The sequence below is a fragment of the Mustela nivalis genome (assembly GCF_964662115.1).
Source record: "Mustela nivalis genome assembly, chromosome: 13".
NCBI classification, from domain to species: Eukaryota; Metazoa; Chordata; class Mammalia; order Carnivora; family Mustelidae; genus Mustela; species Mustela nivalis.
This window is the reverse complement of record NC_139032.1, coordinates 61,189,980-61,212,276: the sequence shown is the minus strand read 5'-3', so window position 1 is coordinate 61,212,276 and position 22,297 is coordinate 61,189,980. Positions and strand designations below refer to the sequence as shown.

The 22,297-nt window shown below is 46.4% G+C and overlaps 1 long non-coding RNA gene across 2 annotated transcripts in view; it reads left to right on the top strand.

Annotated features, from left to right (window-relative positions):
• LOC309846156 overlaps positions 1 to 21,914 on the top strand; it is a 79,276-nt gene extending 57,362 nt beyond the window's left edge. For both annotated transcript variants that reach the window (XR_014301750.1, XR_014301751.1), the window contains 2 exons: positions 1,454 to 1,548; positions 21,573 to 21,914. This is a non-coding gene — a long non-coding RNA (uncharacterized lncRNA). The remainder of the gene's footprint in view (positions 1 to 1,453; positions 1,549 to 21,572) is intronic.
• Positions 21,915 to 22,297: the final 383 nt, after the last annotated feature.

Below are 22,297 nucleotides of genomic sequence, written 5' to 3'. Positions count from 1 at the left end.
ACAGTCAGCTTGCTGAGTTCGGTTGAAGGAAGCAAAGGGAGCTAAGGTGGTGTCCCCACCCACCCTGGGAGAAAGGGAAATGGGTGAGGGCAAAGCACTTGGATTGAGCATTTTCTCTATACTGGCCATAGAGCTTTACAACCACCCTGTGAGGTCAGGGCTTTCACTCAGAGAGTTTGGAAACTTACAAGTAGTTGCACAGCTAGTGAGTGAAGAGGAAAGAGTTAGGATGGAAGAAACAGAGAGCAGATAAGCATAGAGGGTTGGAAAGAAAGTGGCTCCAGAGGAATGGCGAGGAAATGGGAATGGAATGAAAAAGGAAGAGGATGGATGGGGAGAAAGAAGCACCAAAGGGCACGGAGAGGGGAGAAAGCAAAGAAGGGGAACAGAAGTGGCCAGTTCCTCTCCTTCTCCTCCCCATCCCTCAGGTGATGAAATTACTTCAACACTGTCAGCCTCTGGACATGAAGGCTGGGAGATGAGAAGACCAAGCCTGTCTCCCCCCAGGGTCCCATTTTCCCCACTAACCTGACGCTGATCAGCACTGCAGGGTGGTGGACAGCGCCCAGGCCACACCCCAACTGGGTTGGCATCACCCTCCCTCCTGGATCGCTCTTCCACATGCTAGGTCTGAGCCCCACAACCAGTACCCCCTTACCTCCTCTCCTTTAAGAGACCTTTCTCAGTGGGCTTAGGACCTGATCTGAAGGACCAGGTAGACTGGAGGTGAGGTATGGTCTTTCACCAATCAGCCTTGGGTAGGTACCGGGGGCTTCCCAAGAAGTATGAGAGTCGGACTCTTCCCACAAAGGCTCAGTGTGCTTGGAGAGTTAAGACAGATGGGCTTGTAGAACAACAGGCATCTGGACTAAGTAGAAGCTGGAGACCTGTTCTTGGAGCCTCACAGAAATCTAGCCCTTTCACTCATCAGCTGTGTGACCTTGGGGCAATCTAAGCTCTTCACTTCTCTGAGCCTGGTTTCTACATCTTTAAAGTGCAGATTATAGTCTGCCCTGCCTGGCTCTCAGGAGGATTATGGGTGTAAAAGCACTTTTTGATCCTTGGTGCCCTGCACGCACATGAGCTTTCATTCCTGGGTGCCAGCCTGGGTGACTCTGAACCGTGTTTCTCTGTCAGGCTGGGGTTTTTATCCAAGGATTACACTAGAACCTCAACATGAGGTTAGTCCCTTGCTCTTCTCGATGTCACTCTTGGTATTTTATCTCTTGCTTTGTTCAGTGTGTGAAGACACACTCGCTCAGTCATTCTTAGTATGGAATATAAGGGAAAGATGTATATTTTTTGAAGAACAGATGATCTTTTATCAGAAAGTCCATCTAGATTCTCTTTTAGCCATTCAGAGTAAAACTTAAGTTCAATAATAACTATATGGATGGTTACTCTCAATTTTCCTCTCCTTTTAACCTGATTTTAATTTCTCTACTGCTTTCAGGCTGAGCTGCTACCAAGCTGATCCAAAGACAAGAACCAGGCTGACAAGCCTGAAACACTCTGTTCCAGCCATCAGAAGCGACACTGAGCAGAGAGGTAGGATACTTTTATAACTGGATCAGTTTCCCCTGGCTGCTGTAACCAACTACCTCAAACCTGGTAGCTTAAAACTATAGCTATATATTCTCTTAGAGTTCTGGAGGCCTGAAGTCCCAAACTGAGGTGTCCGCTTGGCTGCAGTTCCTCTGGATGCCATAAGGGGGGGGGTAATGTGGGGTGGGGTGGGACGTGTTCCAGGCCTCTTCCAGCTTCTCGTTGCTGCCAGCATTCCTTGGCTTGTGTCCGCATCACTCCAATCTCGGCCTCTGTCTTCACATAACTTTTTCCTCTCTGTTTTCTCCTCCTTTGTCTGTACACAACTCCCTGTGGCTCTCTTTTATGAGGCACATGTGATTGCACGTAGGGCCTGCATGGATTATCCAGGGAAAGCACCTCCCGAGAAGATCCTTAACTTAACCACATCCTTTGGCAAGTAAGGTAATGTTCACAGGCTCCAGAAATTAGGACATGGACATATCTTTGCTTCCGCCATTCAGCCTACCACTCCATCTGAGAACCCTAAATGCATAGAATCATCTACCATCTCTTGTTCATTGCATTAATTAGTGGTGAGAAGCAAGATCTCTGGGAATCGGACCTCTGGGCTCCCATTCTAGTTCAGTTAGTTACTGAATACATGGAACGTATTCCTTCCTATTTCAGCACCTCAATTTCCTCCCTGAAAAACTGAAGACAGTATCTCCCATGCAGGGTTGTAATAAGGATTAAACAAAATACTCTGTGAAAATACCTAGTATAGCACCTGGCAGTACATACTCAACAAAGTATAGTATAGTGTAGTATACTATAGTATGTATAGTATATATAGCATAGTAAATACTCAACAGATGTTAGCTATTATTAGAGATGGTGGTTTTAGCATATGTCTACAAATTCTTTAATATTCCTCCCTTTGAGGGGTGGAGCTTAATTCTCTTCCTTTTGAGTATTGACTGGACCCAGTACCTCATTTTTTTTAAAGAATTTATTTATTTATTTATTTGATAGAGACAGAGACATCACAAGTAGGCAGAGAGGCAGGCAGAGAGAGAGGGGGAAGCAGGCTCCCTGTCGAGCAGAGAGCCCAACGCGGGGCTCGATCCCAGGACCCTGAAATCATGACCTGAGCCGAAGGCAGAGGCTTTAACCCACTGAGCCACCCAGGTACCCCTACAGTGCCTCATTTTTAATGGACAGAATAAAGCAGAAGTGACCACGTGTGACATCAAAGACTAGATCGAGATGCTCCAGCTTGCTCCTTGTTCTCTCTCAAATCACTTGCTCTGGAGAAGCCAGCTTGCAGGTCTCCAGCCATCAGCCAGCAGAGAGTAAATCAGGAAGAGGATCCTCCGGCCCCAATCAAGCCGCTGGATGCCTGCAGCTCTGGCCAGTACCTTGATTGTAATCTCATGAGACTCTGATCTAGACCATCCAGCTAAGCTGCTTTTGGATCTCTGACCCACAGAAGCTGTGAGATAACAAATGTTGCTTTAAGCCACCGAGCTTTAACATAATTTTTACACAGTAACAGTTAACTAATTATTATTATTTATCTTTAAACATTAATTATCTATTGCATGCCAAGCAAGAAGGTTTACAGGGATGGCAGACTACCAGCCCTCAGGGAGCATTCATTCTGATGAAATGTCAAATGATGTTTGGAATAAAGTATGAGACAGTGCCAATGAATTGTATAGCATAGACAAGGCCAAAAACCTCTTTATTTAGACAACATTCTGTAAAGGGGGCTGCTGATCTGTTACTAGGATATATGCTGACTTTCGGGCAGAATCCAACCATACTGGGAGTCTGTGTAAAACAGTACCTGTGGGGACTTTATGAAGGAAGAAACTCAGGCACTCTTTAACACACTGTCGGGGCACCTGGGTGGCTCAGTGGGTTAAGCCTCTGCCTTCAGCTCAGGTCATTATCCCGGAGTCCTGGGATCGAGCCCCAGATCTGGCTTTCTGCTCAGTGGGGAGCCTGTTTCCCCACCCCCTCTGCCTGCCTCTCTGTCTACTTGTGATCTCTGTCAAATAAATAAATAAAATCTTTAAAAATAAATAAATAAAATTACACACTGTCTCATGATCCAGCCATTCCACTCTTGAATGTATACCCCAGAGAAATGTGGTTCCCCAGAAGACAATTTCAAGGGTGTGTATTCATAGCAGCATTATTCATAATACCCCTGAAGTAGAAACCGAACTTCTCTAGGAATCCATTAACCAAGGCTTGCACTTGAACTTTGAGTAATATCCTATAACATGCTTAAAGATGTTCTTCAAATGTTAATAAACTCCCTGAGATAAGAGAGTATCACGCTCCTGCAGGTGGCCCAGATGTCCGTAAGCAAACTGTAATATAGTCACACAATGGAATACTTCTGAGCAATAAAAAGGAACAAACTACCGTTATATTCAACAATATGAGTGAATCTCAGAGACATTACGCTGAGCAAAAGAAGTCAGAGACACAAGGGAGCATACCTGTTTACACCAAGATCAAGATGTAGAACATTTCTGGTATTTCATTGTGTTCACATAATAATATCTCAATTAAAATTTTTAAAGATAATTGGAACCACTAAAAGAGAATATAGCATATTATTAAATAATAATTACATATATTTTAATTATATTTATGCCTAAGTATATATACAACATAGTGTAAGCTGAGGGGCTGGGACAAACATCCAGCTTCTTGATGGAGGATCTCTCTGGCTTTGCTGTGTGACTGACTGAAGGAGCACTTCCTAAGTGGGGTATGCTGGAGTACTGCAAAAATGTAAACTCAGTTTTAGCTACAGTAAGTCCTAATGTAGTTGGAAGACTGAACCGGAGGGATCATGGAGTACAATTCACTGTGAGTGAGAAATAAGCACAAACAGCAAGGGGTCAGTCATCTTGACAAGGGATTATACCCAAACTCTGCTTTGTGGGTTTGTAAAGGAATAAGCCTGAGCAGCCATTGGTACTAGTAAATCGTGTCACATTGTTGAGAGGCATGCAAATCAACCCTGCAAGCCCCCCGGAGTACCACGTAGTCCCTTCAGGCATGCCCCTAGAAACCCTAGTATTTGAGAGTATGTCCCAGTTCCCAAAGATCAAGAATGAGTCAACTAAGGAGGTGTCTCCATTCAGGTCTGTTCTGGGCCTTTCTTGTCCCACCTCCACACATCTTCCTCTGGAGTCCTGTTCTGGGCCACCTGGAGGAGCAGGATACTCTCTTATCTCAGGGAGTTTATTAACATTTGAAGAATATCCTTAGGCATGTTGTAGGACATTACTCAAAGTTCAAGAGCAAGCCTTGGTTAACGGATTCCTAGAGAAGTTCTATTTTCTCTGCTCCCTCTTCAAGATCCCTGGGCCTTGCCTTCTGTATGCATCTGCAGGTTGCCTTCCTTGTCTACTGTTGAAGCCAGGCTTTGATCACATGACTTGCTTTGGCCAGCAGATGTTTGCACATGGAATGCAAGCAGATACTTCGTAAGCCTCCTTGCACAATGGGGTTTGCCATCTTTCTTGTTGCTGGGGACCTGAGTCGACCACATAAACAAGTCCAGGAAGACTTATCCTCCCAGAGGATAAGATCATGTCAAGAGAGATTCTAGCTGTCCCAGCTGTTCCAGATATCCCAGCTGAGGCCCTGCACATACGAGTGAGGCCAGCCCAGACCAGAAGAACCATTCACCCAACTTACAGACTGGTGAGAGATAATCAATCTGTTTTTGTTTTGTTTTGTTATAAGCTACTATGTTTTGGGATGGTTTGTTATGCAGCACAAGCTGACAGATACAGAGAGGATGATACCATTTAGTAAAATCCTAAATTGGCTAGCCAGCTGAAGAAGAGGTGGTGGTCCGGGAGAAGGACATTCCTGGGAGAAGAGATAAAATCCACAAAGGCACAGAGGCATGGAACAGTGTGGCCCATGGGGCCACCTCATGCTTTGGCCTCACTGGAGCGTAGGGATGGAGGTGGGAAATGACAAAGAATATAGTTAAAGGAGTAGGGGCAGGGGCTGGCTCAGAAAGAGCCCTCTATACCAAGTCAAGGAATTTCCAGGTAGCCTGAGGTCTATGGGGAAACCATGGAAATCTTTTAAGCAGTAAAGAGACATAATTAGATTTGCAGCCTTAAAAATATCATAGCTGTTACTAATGGAGTGTTTACCGTATTCCGGGTGCTTTCGATATGTCTGGCAAAAAAAATGTAGCCAGGTTACAGGGTGGAGAGTGGATTTGGGGTGGTCAGGAGGTAACAGGCAGACCAGTGAGGCGACTCCTACAGGAGACTGAGGAGAGTGGATGAAAGCCTGAACTGAGGGGGTGGCCACTGGGATGGGAGACGATGGGGCAGATAGGCAAGGTGTTCGGGAGGCAGGACTGCCTCAGAGGACAGAGAACAGACTGCCTCTGTCCTCTGCATCAGCAGAATGAGGAAGGAGGTGGGGTCTGGGGTGACTGCTAGTGTCTGGTTTAAGTGGCTGTGGAGAATTTTGGAATCAGTTGCATTGAGGATTCTCAGTTTCATATAAACCCAGCTCTCAAGAACTGAACGGGGCTGGTGACTGTCGTACCCAGTCCATTCTCTCTGCCTCGCCACGGACAATGCTCAGGCTGATGATAGGTAGTCTAGGGCCAAGCCATTTTATTCTGTGATTGGGGAATTATTTTTATTGTATTAAGAACTAGCACATAAGACCCATGATTTCATAAACATTATTGCTTAGCAAAGGGCCAAAGAAGTTGTTTCCATTTACAAAGTTGGTTAAAAGAAAAACGTTGTCAGTAATGGTCCAGGTGTACACAGATATGGCTGAAATAGGGCACGGGTGCCGTTCAGGGCACTCTGCAGCACCTAGAGCACACATTTTTTCCAGGGGATCCCAGAGGGCGAAGGCCCATCTCTTCACGTGGCCGGATGGGACTGGCCCGTGGCAGAGCCCGGCTGTTGGCCAGCATCTCTGTCTTCGAATCACCTTCAAAGCCAATTGCAACTTGTCCGAGTGAATGATTAGGTGGCGGCTGTAAGAAGGTAGAGACAATGAATATGCCAGTTCCTCAGAGGCCTTGAGGAGCCTCTGGCTTAGGGAAATGAACTTGTCCTCACCCGCCTGCCTGCCGCCTGTCTCCTACCTGCCTTTTGTGTAGATGTTTGCATTGTCCCAAGAAAAGACTCCTGCATTCAGACTAAAACTTTGTGTGTGGATGTGGGGACCTGGTCTTGGTGGACACTGGCAGAGATGGACTCGTCATGCCTCTGGGAATCCCAAGCTCTACCCCCTAGGCAGGTAAAGGGCAATGACAGGCCCCTGTGAAGGCACAGCCTCTGGCTTGGCAGACAGGCACATGAGCTCTGCAGCCCAGCAGCCTGCCCTAGCTACTGGGTGGTGGATTCTCGCCTGGACACAGCCTTTCCCCATGGGCCGGGCCTCCCTTTGTGCAAGGCCGCAACACAATGTGTGTAATCCTGCAGACCTGCCCCTCAGAGGCAGGCGGGCAGGAGCGCGCTTGGCTTCCTGTCTTGCTGAATGGGTTGAATGGGCGCTGGGCCTGCCCTTAATCCCCCAGAGGCTGACTGTCCCGGTTGGGGGAGGAGGGTAGGCAGAGGAGGAGGGAGTGGTGGGTAGCAGCTCACAAGTCTCCAGGCAGGAGGCTGGAGGGCCCTGCCCCAACAGTTTCTCCTACCTTTCTGGGGCAAGACAGGGAACCAGCAATGGCCTTGCTTGCTGGCACCCTCTTGGGACCCTCCACACTTCTCCCAGCACTGTTCTTGGCCAGAATTGGGTGTGCTAGAGTTAAAAGCAGGGAAATCATTGTAGAAAAGAGCTTTGAAATCCCAGTATGTCAGAACCAGAAGCAGCCTCAGGAATTCCATTCTCCCCCTCTCATTTTACAGATGGGCTAACTGAGGCCCACATGGGTCAGGGACATGTTTAAGCTCACACAGTGAGTAAGTGGCAAACACAATGTAGGAAGCAAAGGCTCCTGATTTCAGTCCAGTGGCCTTTCCAGTTGTCTAACAGCTGTTTCCCAAACTGTTTCCTGCAGTACCCCCAACTGCCGGGGGCCATTTAGTGCTCCCGACAAGAATTACATGGTGGGTTACACCGGGAAATGCTGTGACGCAGGAGCACATTAAGGAGCAGTCCACCAACTTGGACCTCCTCTCCAGCTTACCTGGCAGTGCACTTCTTTGTTTACACGGCATCCTTTCTCTCACAGAGTAGTACTCTGAAGCTCACACTCAGCAAATTCTGCCCCAGACCCTGCTGTAAACTCTCTGGAAGTGACTATGAACGTGGTGAGGGTGTTTCTGTTTGACCTCCCAGGGGTTTATGCCATGTGGGGGCCTAGACGGGCAGCATCACATCCAAGATTCAGAGTTGACCAGTGTTTATTACTGGGTGCCTTCCACCTTGGTTGTCTCTGACAGCCCTGTTGGCTAGCTAATAGAATCTCAACGTTACAGTCATGGAAACTGAGGCACAGTCATGGAAACCGAGGCACTTGGTACTTGGTTACTTAAAGTCATTTGGCCAACAGTCAGCAAAACTGGGTTTCAAGTCTAGGTCTGCCTAGCCTCTTAAATCCCATGTTCTTGGTCTTCTATCATGTTCCCCTTTCCTTTTTTAATAATTTTTGATAATAAGCAAAAAACATCACTGGAAATAAAAAAGGTTGGATTCATGCCCCATTCCAGCCTGATGTATTGTGTGACCCTAGACAAGACCCCCATTCCTGATGCATTGTGTGACCTTGGACAAGACCTCATCTCCCAAGGTCTCCTCTCCTGCCCCTTACAATGGGAGGGTTAGACAAGACACTTGGTCCCTGTGGGTCTCTCCTGCTCAGCATTCCATGACTCCATGATTCTGGTCCTCAGACCCAGGCACAGATCATCTTGTGGGGTAGGTCTAGGAATGAGGTGACATGAAGCTGGGCTCGTAGGTGGGGCAGAGACAGACCAGCACCTGCCTGAGAAGGCAGGGCAGGTGCCAGCTCACTCCTGGCATCTTATCAGAGCCATGGGAAACTGTCACCCAAGGCTGATGGAGTCAGCCTTGCATGGTGCTGGTTCTCAGTAGCATGACTTGTGACACCCTCACAGGCAATGACCTCCTTTGTGGGTGGTGGAGAAACTTGTAGGACTGGTGAGAGTGGGAGTCAGACAAGGGGCAGACAGGTAGTAAGACAGCAGTGTGGCATTCTAGACTTGACTTGGATTTACTTTTTATGGGCTGCATTTGTCATAATTTAGCCAACAGGTGATTCTTTTTTTACAAGGGGGTGGTTATCTTAGTTGGGGTTAACCTAGAAGCAGACTCGAAGGCAAAGATTCAAGTGCAAGTAAGTTTATTTGGGAGAGGATCCTAGGAAGTGCTTCCAGGATCATGGAAGTAAAGCAGAGCAGGGTGAGAACACCATGAATGACACGTTATCATACAAGTGACCCCTGTTGGGCAACTGGATCTTGACCATGCTGGGGAACCAGTGTGGTACATGTATGTGTTTAGCCTCAGTGTTAAGCCACCTGAGGGGCAAGGCAACTGGAGTATGTATCCCCAGCTTGGGTGTCGGAGTGTCAGCCACTGGTTAAGAATCGTTTCTAGGGAGGGGGCTGTTCATTCCCAGCATGTCTGCTCTGCCCTGGGAAGGACCACCAGGGAGAGCTCCTAGGCAGAATGGCACGTGCTGAGGTCCCATGTGTCTGCCACAGAGGGTTGTGAGCCAGAAGCTGAGACAGCTACACCTGGGAAGGGGTCTAAGCTCCTCCTCAAACTGCTAGGGCCTAGGTTCGGGAAGGGGAGGGGGACGAAGGCTGAGTAAGTCATTTGCCATCTTGGAGCTTCAGGTCCCTCATCTGGCAGATGGAAATGGAATCCCTGCCCTGTTTATCACACACAGGACCAAATCCTAAATTACACAAAGATGAGGAGTATATAGTCATCCCTCTCCAGTCTGTCCTCCCCGCCTGCCTGCCCCAATACCACATGTCACTTCTCATTCACTTCACCTAGAATTGTCAGCATTTGGGTCCTCTCAGCACCTATACATCTCTCCTGCTCCTCCTGGCCAGGAACACATCCCCCTTAGAATGGGAAAGGACTTTAGATTTAGAAATTATGATTCTTACATTCAAGAGGGAGCAGAGGTATATGGGCCTGGAAAACAAAAGGTCTGGATGAAAATCTTAGTTCATTCGTTCATTTGCTTAATATTTATTGAAGATTAAATAAAGATTATTGAAAACCTACCATACCTACAAGTTGATGGTGCTTGAGGAAGAGGACACCATTCCCAAGGGAGCTCTGTACCCTTGGGTAGGCTGGTCCCTTTCCCTTTCTTGGCTTGTCTCCGCATCTGTGAAATGGGCCAGGTGGCTCCTGAGGTCACTTCTAGCACTGTCATGTTTTGCTCTAAGTAGAGCACTCCCAGTCTCCATGAGATCTGTGGCCTGGTATCCAGGAGGCGTCCAGGAGGCCAGGTCCAGCTATGTCTGGAGACAGTGGGCATGGGCAGGAAAATATACATGACAAGCCATCCCATGAGACTATCACCATGCCTGGGCTTTGCCTGCTGAGAGCTCTGTGTAAGCTCTGCAAACAGCGGCTGAAGATGGTGGATTTGGGCAGCATTAAGCTGTATTAAGTCGAGCTGTTTCTACAAAGAATATGTTTTAGGATAAACCTGGAACCAAAGGCGCACTAAGAGGGTGTAACCCATGTGAGAAGTGGCTTCATGCCACCCCCAGCACCTAGCGCAGAGAACTGTTCCCCTTCTCCGCCCACATGCAGGACTCCCAGAGAAGAAAATTGCATAGCATCCCCGTCCTCTCTTTATTCTAGGAGCACATCCCTGGCGCTCTAGGCATATGACCCAGGCTGAGCCCATCAGAGGACGATTGGTCCAGGTACAATCATGTGACCCAAGCTGGGAAAATTCGGGTCCTTTCTTGGGACTTTTTAAAAAAGCTGATTAGAAAGAATCCTTTCCTGATGGGTGTTGGAGGTGTGAGCCTAGAGCTGTTGGGAGCCATGTCCTCATCGTGGGGAACCCTGTCTTGTGGAAGGAAAGAAGGAAGGCAACAGTTAGAGAGGAGAAGCTGAGAAGAGAGTGTCTTGGTGTTTGAGTTCCTTGTCCCAGACCTCCCAACCTAAGGCCAGCTCCACCACTGTCCCTCTTGGTTATTAAATCAATAAAACACCTTCTTAAGCTTTATTAAGAAATAAAACATTTACTTGAGTTTTATTTCTGTCACCCCAAAACAAGAGAATCCTAAGTGAGAACAGAAGCTTCCATGTGTTGGGCTTACCATGCGCCAGGAGCATTTCACTGCATCACCTTATATAACCCTGCACGTGGCCATATGGACCATGATTATTATGCCCATTTTATAGATGAGGAGACTGTGAGGCAGAGGGTTGAGGGATTTACCTAAGGCCACTCAGATGTCACAAGCTGGCTAAGCAGGGATTCAAACCCAGTGCTGGCCAACACCAAAAACCTCACGCTTGCCTCTTTAGTCAGAGGCAAGTGTATCCCCTGAAACCTTTCCAGTTCCCACCCTCTGGGAGACTGCCTTCTAGACAGACCCACCTTCCATGAGTTGACTTTCTGTGTCTTGGCTTCTGGGGCTGCATTTGCATTGCAAATAAAATTACTCCCATAGGAATTTTCAATCATGGGGGCTTATGATGGCTCTTAGCAGCTTAGCAAGTTAGAGTCAGTCTCCACATTTGACCTCTTCTTGTACCTTCGCTGAACTGAGCATGCTTTTTTGTTGACATCCTTTGGAATGTGAGACATTTCTGATCTTGTCAAATCCTAGCCACAAGAACTTCAAATAGTACTGTTATCTCCAAAGGCTCAAGAGAGGTGAAAGGACTTGCCTAGGTCACCCAGCTTGTCAGGCAGTGCAGAATCTGGAACCCAATTCTTTGTTTAGTTTATTCCTTTTCTGATAGATCTCTGGGCCCCTACAGCTCTCAGCAAGCCCTCTGCCACCAGACCCCTGTGTCCAGTCATAGATGACAGTGTTGTTGGAGCTAGCACTAGTAAAGAATGTGCTGAGAGCCTTCCTTTTCTGCTTTTACCCAGCGAGAGCTTGAGTTTTCCTCACTGGAAACTCCTATGGGAGCTGTAGACAAGGTCGTGGGCAGGGACATGGGGTAGAGTAACTACCCTACCTTTCAATGAAAGAGGGTTCCCCCAAAGCCAGTGCAGACTGGAGGGGGTGCAGGAGAGCTCAGGGCCGACCCAGGCACTGGCAATAAATCAGTGAGCAACCTTGAATATGATCATCACCACCTACTCTGCTTCTAAGAAAAAAATAATAACAACCACTCTTGTTGAGCAGTTTTGTACATCCCGACATCATAGTCACCCTGCAGAGCAGGTGCTATAGTCACCTCACCTGGCAGATGGCGAGCCTGAGGCCAAAGCCATGAAATCCCACGTCCAAGGCAACATGATGCACCAGCAAGTGGCAGAACCAGGATTTGAGCCCCGGCATTCTGGTTCTAGAGCTCATTCTATTAACTACCTCCCTGTAGCATCTCCCCCTTCCCCTGCCACAAACCACACAGTTATCTTTGCAGAGTTCTGGAGGTTAGAAGTCCAAAATCAGTATCTTTGTTTTGAATTGTCAATCAGGGTATTCTCTGCAATCCATTCCAGATTCGATGGGGAGGAGGAGGGGCACTCCAGCATGATTCTAAGGTTGAAATCACTAATTTTGTATTAAAGTAAAACTACAGTAAACTTATCTAATCTCATTTCAAAGGCAGTCCACCTGGCTTATTTTATTATTATTATTATTTTTAAAAAATTTATTTATTATGTATTTGATAGACAGAGATCACAAGCAGGCAGAGAAGCAGGCAGAGAGAGGAGGAAGCAGGCTCCCTGCCGAGCAGAGAGCCCTATGTGGGGCTCGATCCCAGGACTCCGGGATCATGACCTGAGCCGAAGGCAGAGGCTTTAACCCACTGAGCCACCCAGGCGCCCCTTTTATTATTTTTTTAAATAATTTTTAAAATAATTTTTAAAAATAATGTTCTTTACCATGTGTGTGGATGGGTTGACTGACCAGCAGGGTCTTCTCGGCACTTTACACTTTGTACAACCAGCTTCAATGTCTCTGAACCCAAAGGATCCTCTGGTCAGACAAAGAGAGTTGTCTCCCATTTTACTGATGAGGAACTGGGGGCCAGAGCGGGGGAAGCACTTGCCAAGTGTGTACGTGCTTGCGTGTTTGTGTGTGTGTTTCGGTGGGCATGTGCAGGAAGGGTTGCGAGTGCCCCTGCAGGCCTGGATCCCGGCTGGGAGAGGAGCTTGTCAGTTTCGATGCTTGGAGGGGAGGGTTCCGGCCCACTGCCCATGTATGGAGTCACTCAGACTTAGCTAAATACACAACAGCCAGGAGCCTGCATTACAGCTGCTGAAATGAGAGGGCAGCACAAAAATGTAGGTGTAGCTCCTAACCTCCTCCCCCCTGCCCCTTTCCTCCTGCCTCCCACAGGGCAGAACTGCCTGGAACAGGCCTGGCCCAGCCAACGAGTCTGCACATGCAGCATCCAGGAACAACTGCAGGGCGGCTCTGGGGCACATGTTTCCACATGCGCCCTGCCCCACATGCATGTGTGTACACGCATATGTGCACACACATGGCTTCCTAGGAGGTATACTTGGGAAAAGTGTGGGACTCTGGGTTCCAGCTCAGCCTTTGACTCTTTGGTGACCTCTGACTCTTCCCTCCTCTAAGCTTTGACTCTCCATATATAAAATGGGCATGATGATGTCTACCTTCCTGAGCTATTATAAATATCCCCAAAAAAGACAGTAGGACCTGAAAGCCCTGGGTCTGAAGGAGCCCTGGGAGGTAATTAGCCTAATGCTTGCATTTCACAGACAGGGATTCTGAGGCTCAAAGAGTGAGAGGGAATTGCCCAGATCACAAAGCAAGTCAGGCATTGATTGGCTAGAACACGGGCCTCCTGACTGGACGTGTGCACCAAGTCCAAGACTTGGCCGTGGGAAGAGCAGAATGCTGTTGAAGATGAGTTCTTGCTCCTGCGTCTGGCCATCCATGTACATGTGATTTTGAGACCAAAATACACTGTAAATACCACTTGTTAACACAAACTCACATTTTCTCTGCTGGGGGATGTCCTTCTTTGTGAAATATTAGCTCAGAGAGGCAAACAAAAGCTTTTATGAATCTCAGTTTGCTTAATGTCTTTGATGTGCTTCATGCCTACAAGTTCATACTAAGCTTACCTGTCTGCAGGGCTCTTGAATGACCCTGTATCAATCAAGCTTTCCCTAAAAGATAAATTCCAAAATGGAGAGTCAGGGGAGTCAGGTTTTAGGGCCACTGGAAGTGTTTGCCCAAGTCTCTGACCCTCCCTTTGCCCATTTATAAGTGGCTAGTCTTGCACTCATCTGGTGTGTTCTCCCTGCCTTGCTTGCCTCAGCCCCTGGGGCCCACCGCAGCTGCACTTCCTCAGCCAGACTCTCACTTTGCCTCTGCACCGCAGCTGTCCATATACACTCCTGCCTGTCTGTCAGGGCAGGTACTCTTGGGCAGGAACTGAAACCCCAGTGTCTTTAGGACCCAGTCTTCAGTTGCTGCTCAGGAAACATGTGTCCAATGGAAGGGCTTCTGGTTGAACTTGGAGTTCAGCTATGTAGGTAACAAGAAGAAGGAAGCGCCTAAAGACAGTAGGTAAGGCATTGGGAGAGTCAGGATTCCTTTCTTCCACCTCTTCTGCCACCTAGCCCGAGTACTACTCCAGACAAAGTGACAGGACTTCCCAGGTGACTGAGATTCTCTTAGTAGTAATTGTACGCATTTATTCAGCACATACCATGTGCCTAATGTTTCATATACATGTTAGCTCTCACCCTAACGTCAGCTCAAAACCCATTTTCAAGATTGGGACCTGAGGTTCAGAAACCTCCTTATTTACTTCAAGGAGAGGAGATAGGATTTGATCTTGGGTCTGCCCTGATTTCCAAGGCCAGGGTTACTCTGATAACACAGGCCTCTTCTGGAACATTGATACCCTCAGGAAACTTGGGACTAAGAGATTTCCCTTTGCAGGACTTTTTCCTTAGTAGACACAGGGAGGATAGGACCCTGTCTCCTTATGGATTCTCCTTCATCTCCCTGACCTCAGTTTTCCCATGGGTGCAGTGAAGAAAGGGGCCAGTTCTACCCAAACTTATTGGTAATTCTGATAAGCCATCCATATTCTTTACTTGGGCTTTTAGGAGTGAAGACAAGAAGAAGTGGGCAGGGAGAGAGCCCAGTTATAACAGGGGGTCTCAGTACGGGACACAAAGGGTCTCAGGCTGCCTGGGATGGGGATAATGCCCCTCACTGGTCCACAGTCATGGAAACGTGGAACCCAGGAACGTGTGACACCTCGATGAGCAGTAGAATCACCTGGGGATACTTGCTAAAATGCAGATTCCTGGGCCCTGCTCCTGGAGAAACTAAGGCAATAGGTTTGGGGCAGAGATGGAATTGTGCAGATTTTTAAAATTTTTTGAAAATATTTATTTATTTGACAGAGATACAGCGAGAGAGGGAACACAGGCAGGGGGGAGTGGGAAAGGGAGAAGCAGGCTTCCTGCTGAGCAGGGAGCCCAATGTAGGGCTCCATCCCTGGACCCTGGGATCATGACCTGAGTCGAAGGCAGATGCTTAACGACGGAGCCACCCAGGCACCCCAGCATTGTGCATTTTTAACAAGTGCTCCAGATTATTCCGAGACAGAAGTTTAGGAGCCACTGCCTGAGATAATCTGGGTTCTAAGATTCTTCTAAGTTTGAACACTAGGGGCCAGGAGAGCTAATACGGGGGAGAATACTGCTGTGACTTACAGCCCCCGATTCATTTGAAATAGTCACACATGATAAAATATTTTTATATCCTACCTTGACCCAAATAGGATTTTAAATGATATAGGGAAAAAATACAATCAGAATCTTAAAGTTGAAAGTTAATTAGTACTCTCATATATGTACCTATAAGAAATGCATGTCTGAATTTTAAAAATATGTATAAGCATGTCATAGCAGCATTGTTTGTGATAGGTAACAATCTAAGTATTGGTAACAACCTAAGTGTCTTAGGACAATAGAATGGATAAATAAATTGCAGTGTCTTTGTACAATGGACAACTGTGCTTCAGTGAAATAAACCATTGCTACAGTGAAAAACATGGACGAATCTTACAGACATAATGTAGGGAGAAGGAAGCCAGACATGAAAGAATACATATTGTATGATTTCATTTATAAGAACTTCAAAAACTTGCGAATGCAAAAATGAATCATGATGATATTTCTGAGGGACATTGATAGGGAGCGGCCAAGAATAAGTCTCCTTGTGGTCTGGTAATATTCTATATGTTGATTCATAGGCAGAGACATAGGTATATGTGTGGGGGGCAGAGGGAGAGGGAGAGGCAGACTCCACGCTGAACAAGGAGCCCTACACAGGGCAGCTCGATATCACAACCTTGAGGTTAGGACCTGAGCTGAAACCAAGAGTCAGATGCTTACCTGACTGTGCCATGAAGGTCCTCCTAGGTATGTGTATTTGTAAAAACTCATCAAGCTATACACATAATCTGTAATCACTTTACTGAGTGTGTATCATACTTCAAGTTTTTAAAAAATGTTACGAAAAAAATTGTAAGCAGAGGAAATCTCAGTGAATTCCAAAACACTTTCATCAAGCAAACCATATTCACAGGCCAGAATGAAAAGCAATTAGAATTCAGTTACTGAAAGACAGCTCCGCCGCCCTGCAAATCCGCACACCTGGAAACAAAAGCTCGCCGGCATGTTAGATGTTGCCAAAGCAGTGCTCGGAGGGAAATGTGTAGCTCTAGCTATCCTCACTATTAAAAGAGAATAATTTTTAAAAATAAGGAGTGAGATCACCAAAGTTGCAATCCGAGAAGCTAGATAGAAATAAACCCAGAGGAAGTAGAAGGATGAAATTAGAAATGAGTGAAAAAGAACCAAAGCAAACAAAACACCAATCCAGATGATCAACAAAACAGAAAGCCAGTTCTTTGAGAAACTGATAATAAAAACTTACCTCAGGCTTAATTGAGGGAAATCATAAGATACAAACAACATCAAGAACAAAAGGAAGGGTGAGAGTTGCTGGAGGACTGTGACTACAGACATGGGAATTTAAAACTCGGTGGGAAAAATAAGCCTTGAGGAAAGCATGGTAAGAGTCAATGAAGTGCAGGCATATACAGTGAGGGGCAGAGAGCTTCTTGGACTTCCCTGTCTCACTTGGACTCAAAGCAATAGAAGAATCAGGCAGAAGAACAATGCCGTCAGGGGCCTGCCCTTGTGTCTCTGAAGCATGGGTTCAGGATTATGTGTGCAGAGCCCCTTGGAGATAGTCAGCCCAGACCTCCTGTTCTTGCCCCAAGGTCCCCTTCTTCTTCTTCTTCTTCTTCTTTTTTAAGATTTTGTTTATTTATTTGACAGACAGAGATCACAAGTAGGCAGAGAGGCAGGCAGAGAGAGAGGAAGAAGGAGGCTCCCTGCCGAGCAGAGAACCCGATGTGGGGCTCCATCCCAAGACTCTGGGATCATGACCTGAGCCGAAGGCAGAAGCTTATACCGCTGAGCCACCCAGGTGCCCCCCAAGGTCCCCTTCTTGAACTCTTCTCCTTTTTGACCTTGAGAGCCTGAGATTGTGTGATGAGATACCAGGGTCCTCTCAGTTCTGGCTGTCTCACCTCTGGCTTGCTTTGATATACAGGGTCCTCTCTCTCCCTTACGGTGGCCCCAAGGCTTTTCCTCTTGGGGTGGTCAGACTCAGCACTAACTCCAGCCAGGCTCACTTCCTGGGAGGTCAGGTGCTGCCCCACCCACGGCATCCTTTTTCTTCCAGAAAGCAATCTGGCCAGGGCCCAGGGCCAGAGGAATCCAGGGCAGTGAGGATGCCGGTCCCTGGGAGATAGCACCCACCTCATCTCCTACGGTGACACTCTGCTCTAGAGCTCATTTACAATCCCTGCTGTACCATTCTCTACCCACTCCTGCCTCTTCCTGCCCAGTCCTTACCTGTGGTATGTTAGTAGATGTTTACCAAAGGCTCTCCTGAAGAAGGACATATAAAATATATCTGAATATGTTTACTACACATTTTCTGGATGTAAATAATGTGTAGCATCCAATTTACAGATAAAATGCAATACCATATCATAAATCCCATATGCTTTTAGCTTCAGTGCTGCTATTCCTTGTAAAATCTGCTGTCAGTTTTTCTAATTCTGGTGCCAACAATTGCATTGCAAAACCGAGCTATGAACAAATGCTTGGTTACCATAGGATGCGGTGAAGAAAAGAAGTCGCTCCATGTTGTCGAGTGAAGTTCTTTCATGAATGTTGACTGGTATTTTCCTTTGCATTATGAGTAAGACAAAATGAAATAATGAAGACATACAATGGAACTTCACTCATTCATCAGTAACAAAGATAATTGTCTGCTGAGCAGATAATAGTTTTCAAGTACTGGAAGAATTCCCTCATATTTTAATGCTATTCATAATATTAAAAAAAAAACAACAACTTGTAAGCATGGCAGACTTTTGAATTTAGTCTACATTATTAACATATTCTCCATCATTTATTAGAAGTCCAGGGTCTGAATGCTTGATTGTCAACAAAACATTAAGCCAAGTTCTGATTTGGAGCATTTGCCCATTTCTGTGATGTAAATACTCCCAGTGCCAGAGTTTCAAGATGGTGACTTGGTGCCATTGAACATGGATTTGAGAAGAGATGCACATGACTATAGTATTCCCACCGCCCAGGCACAGTAGGTATAAATAACCTCAAAGGTACAGATAATAGTAAGAGAAAGTAAAATAATGAGGATATGATGAAGTTTGCATATTACCTTTGCTTCAAATATTTTTTTATCAAATTGTAAGTGTATAGAACTTGTTTTTATCAACGGCTTTGCCTAAGCACCGGCCTGCAAGGTTCCTGACAGTTTAGCAGTCATCCCTCTGGAGCTAGCACAAACTTTCTCCAGCATGCTGCATGCCCCCTACCGGGTTCAAGGTCCAAATACCGCTTCCTCTTTGATGCCTTCCCTGATCACTTCAGGCAGAGACCATCTCTCCCTCCCATGTGCTCTGTAAGGGCGGACACCAGATCGGACCTGCCTCTGTTCCTCGGGGCCTGTCCCAGAGCAGGCTTCATGACTTTGAAAACTCATGACAAAGCCATGTGCTGAGCCAGCCCTCTCCACCCCAGCCCCACATGTCCTCTGGGACATGACCCTCTTGGTGTCCGGCCCTCAGCTTTTCCTCTTTGCCCCTTCTCCTCCTGCGGGTCACATGGAAACTGTAGGGGCAGGTTCTTAGGGCAGAGACAGCCACTTGGCCTCAGTTTCTCTGCCTGTATAGTGCTAAGGAAGGAGGAGATGGCAAGAATAAAAGCACAGTGATATTCCTTGCAGTCTTTTTTTTTTTTTTCATGGAAACGTGGTTGTGGGCACTTGGATGTGGTATGTACATGAAACTTAGTGTCTTACGGTTTCTCATTGACACCATAAGCCATTTTCCCTGTTCCTGTATAGATTTCCAATTTTCCACTTTCAGTGGATGCTAAATGTCATTTTATTCTATGAGAATTCACTTTCTCTTTCCTTTATTTTGAGACATTTATATTATTTTTGGCTTTCTGGAACAAGTTTTGCCTTATCCTCACCAGCATCGAGCATTTTCAGTTCAGAAAATACATACTAACATAAACACCATAGATTTTCTTATTGTTTAATATGCTTATGTTTTAATTCCTAGTGCTGTTGGACATTTTTCTGTCAACTTTTCTACTACGAACTCCTCTGCACTATTAAATAGTGCAGGAAACAGTGCAGCTTGATTCTTAGCATCTTGAGTCATTACCAACACCATGGCCTTCTGGAATGTGTAGGCTTTTGACCCCAGACTGTGATTTTGAGTGAATACAGCTGTCATTTATACTCTCTTGGACATTTATCCTGTCAGGCTATTAAATACTGCTTTTTTGCTAGGGTCAGCGGGCCAACTCCCTGAGTCTTTGTTTACTTCTCCTCAGAGAAACCAGACATAATAATAAAGCTTGTTAGAACTGCCTAGAAGAAAATACACTGGGCTTTGGAGCCTGGTCACTTCACAATGAGGAGGGTGCTTGGGTTCTTGTCATCTGGTGCCTCCTCCCAGAGGTCTTATAAATTTTTATCCTAACTCTTGCCTGGTGTCTGGTTGTCTGAGGATGTTGGATCAATGATACTGAGAAAGGGGAGTGACTGCATTTGGCTTTATAAAAATCAAACTGCTAGATCAAATGTGGATAAAATACTTTTATGTATGTGTACCTTGAGCTTGACACTTGAAGCCTTCTAGATATATTGTAGACCCTCATAGTGCCACTATGGGGTAGGTATGGCTTGACCCCTTTATGAACAAGGATGCTAAGACCTGAAAAGACCGTACATCTTACCCAACAGTCTCTCAGCAAGTGTGTGGCAGGGCTGGCCATGGATCCGGGGTTCTGGACCATGGCTCTCTAGTTAGATGCAAGGTCTGCGTGACTAGAGCTCCCAAGTGTCTGGCTCCTTCACATGTTTGCTCATGTTCAGAATGCAGGATGTGGGGTAATTGCATTTAAGTACAATAAAGGAGAAACAAACGGCTGAGCTCACAAGGTCTTTTGTTTGGGATGGTACCTGTTTATCTAACTGACTCTCCCCGAATCACTAATAATGTCTTTGGAGCCAGGAGACGGGCCACCCTGTATCTGAGACATAGGCGTCTCTCTTTGGGGTTCAGAAAGTCACGTTCCAGCCTTCTTGGTGCCTTGAGTTAGACAAATTCAAGAAGAGAGGGGTGACTACGTTGAGGAGAGGGGGACCACTAATGCCATCCTGAAGACATCCACAGGGGGTCTGAGCTTTCTGGAGGCAGGGCAGTCTGTAAGAGTCTGTGGCACATGAAGAATTCCCTATGGATGACCCTCCATGGAAAGGGCATTAGGCCCAGTGTAGTGAGCGACACAGTATAGAAGAGAGTGAGCAGGTTTTGGCAGATCAGATGGACTTCACCCAGGCAGACCAGGGCTGGAATTTGGCTGCCATCTGTGTGACTCAGGGCTAGTCACTCAGCCTCTCTGGGCCCAGTCTCCATGTACCTAACTGTGGTGCCTCTCTAAGGCCTGTGCTGTATGTAACACTGGTTCTCACTTTATTTCCTATGTTTTGAATGTCCAGCCTTCTTTGGGCTGATGTTCTCAGCATTCTGCCTACACCCACTCGGATCCCCTTACCATTTTGGAGCCCACCTTTGGCCACATTTAATTTATTTGGCTGCTGGAATCCGCTTTGCCTGTCCCCCGGAGAGCTGAAGAGCCAGAAGCACCTGGGGGATTGCCCACCCACATCCTGTTTTTCAGTAACTGATGGGTACAAAGGTATTAGTGCTCCAGCCCCCTCGCCCCTGTCCAGGACGACCCTGGGATGTAACTTTCCCTGGAGTTCACTTGTGGGCTGAGCCAAAGTTATCACAGAGTGACTTGTCTGATGAGGTACTTGCTGGGCTTCCTCTCCTCTCTGATCTCACTTCCCCACTTCCATGCTTGTTTGGGAACACTCCCTAATAAGTCACTTGCACATGAGTCCTCGTCCCCAGGTGGCTTCTAGGGAGCCCAGTTCAAGATGCAGCCGTGGAGCTCCTGCTGTCTTGGGTACAAGACAGACCCAAGCAGGCTCACAGACACTCCCAGAGCTCTTCTCTGCCACCCATGTCAAAGGAACCTGCTAAAAACGCAAGCTTTGCATAAAGCATGAAGCAAATTTTTAAAAAAACTCTTGAAGAAAATGATTTACCTTTGTAAGGTTTTAAAGGATGTTTTGTATATATGGTTTTGTTTGAGTCTCGTAGCACGGCTGATATAGGAAGAACTTATGATCTCTTTTTTTCAGATGAAGAAATCGAGGCCCAAATTGAGAATGTGATTTGCGCAAAGTCACTCAGGCACACATGGCAGAACCAGGTCCAGGAAGCCAAGTTTTCTAAGACTTTGTTCCTTACTGCGTGTGGCACAGAGGTTTGTTTTGACAGCGTGACTGACGACAATGAAGTGCTTTCCGCCGATTTCTCTTAGTGTTTGTTAACATCTTTATTCATCCTTTTACAGTGTTCTTAGAGTTGGCCCACTCCATTATTCTTAGAAAGAAAAATAATTATTTTCATTATAAAAATTCTCATCACATACAATTTGGGATATACAGGGGAAAAAAAGAGCAATATGAAAACAACTTTCATCATCCTCACAAAGTTTCTTCTAGCTTTCTAGCATTTTCTTCTAGTCCTTCCTGCTTTCTATGCATGGTTATTTCTTTGTGGGTTAAACACTTGGGATAATTATTCCTATTAACACATATGATTGCCAATGCACAATCATCTTTATTGATCTGTAAGTGCCATCTTCTCTTCTGTTCTAATCCCTGTGCTTTCCTTTTACAAGATGAGTTTGGTCCATCTTGTGCTGGAGAGTCAGGCAGTGCTCAAAGAAGTGATGGGGGCATGTCAAAAAGATACGGAAATCAGCCTGAAGTGGCTCCCATCAGCCAAATCTGGGATAATTCAAGCATCAAAATAGTCATGAAAATAAGCCATTAAAAAATAGGAATCTCTGAATCGTTGT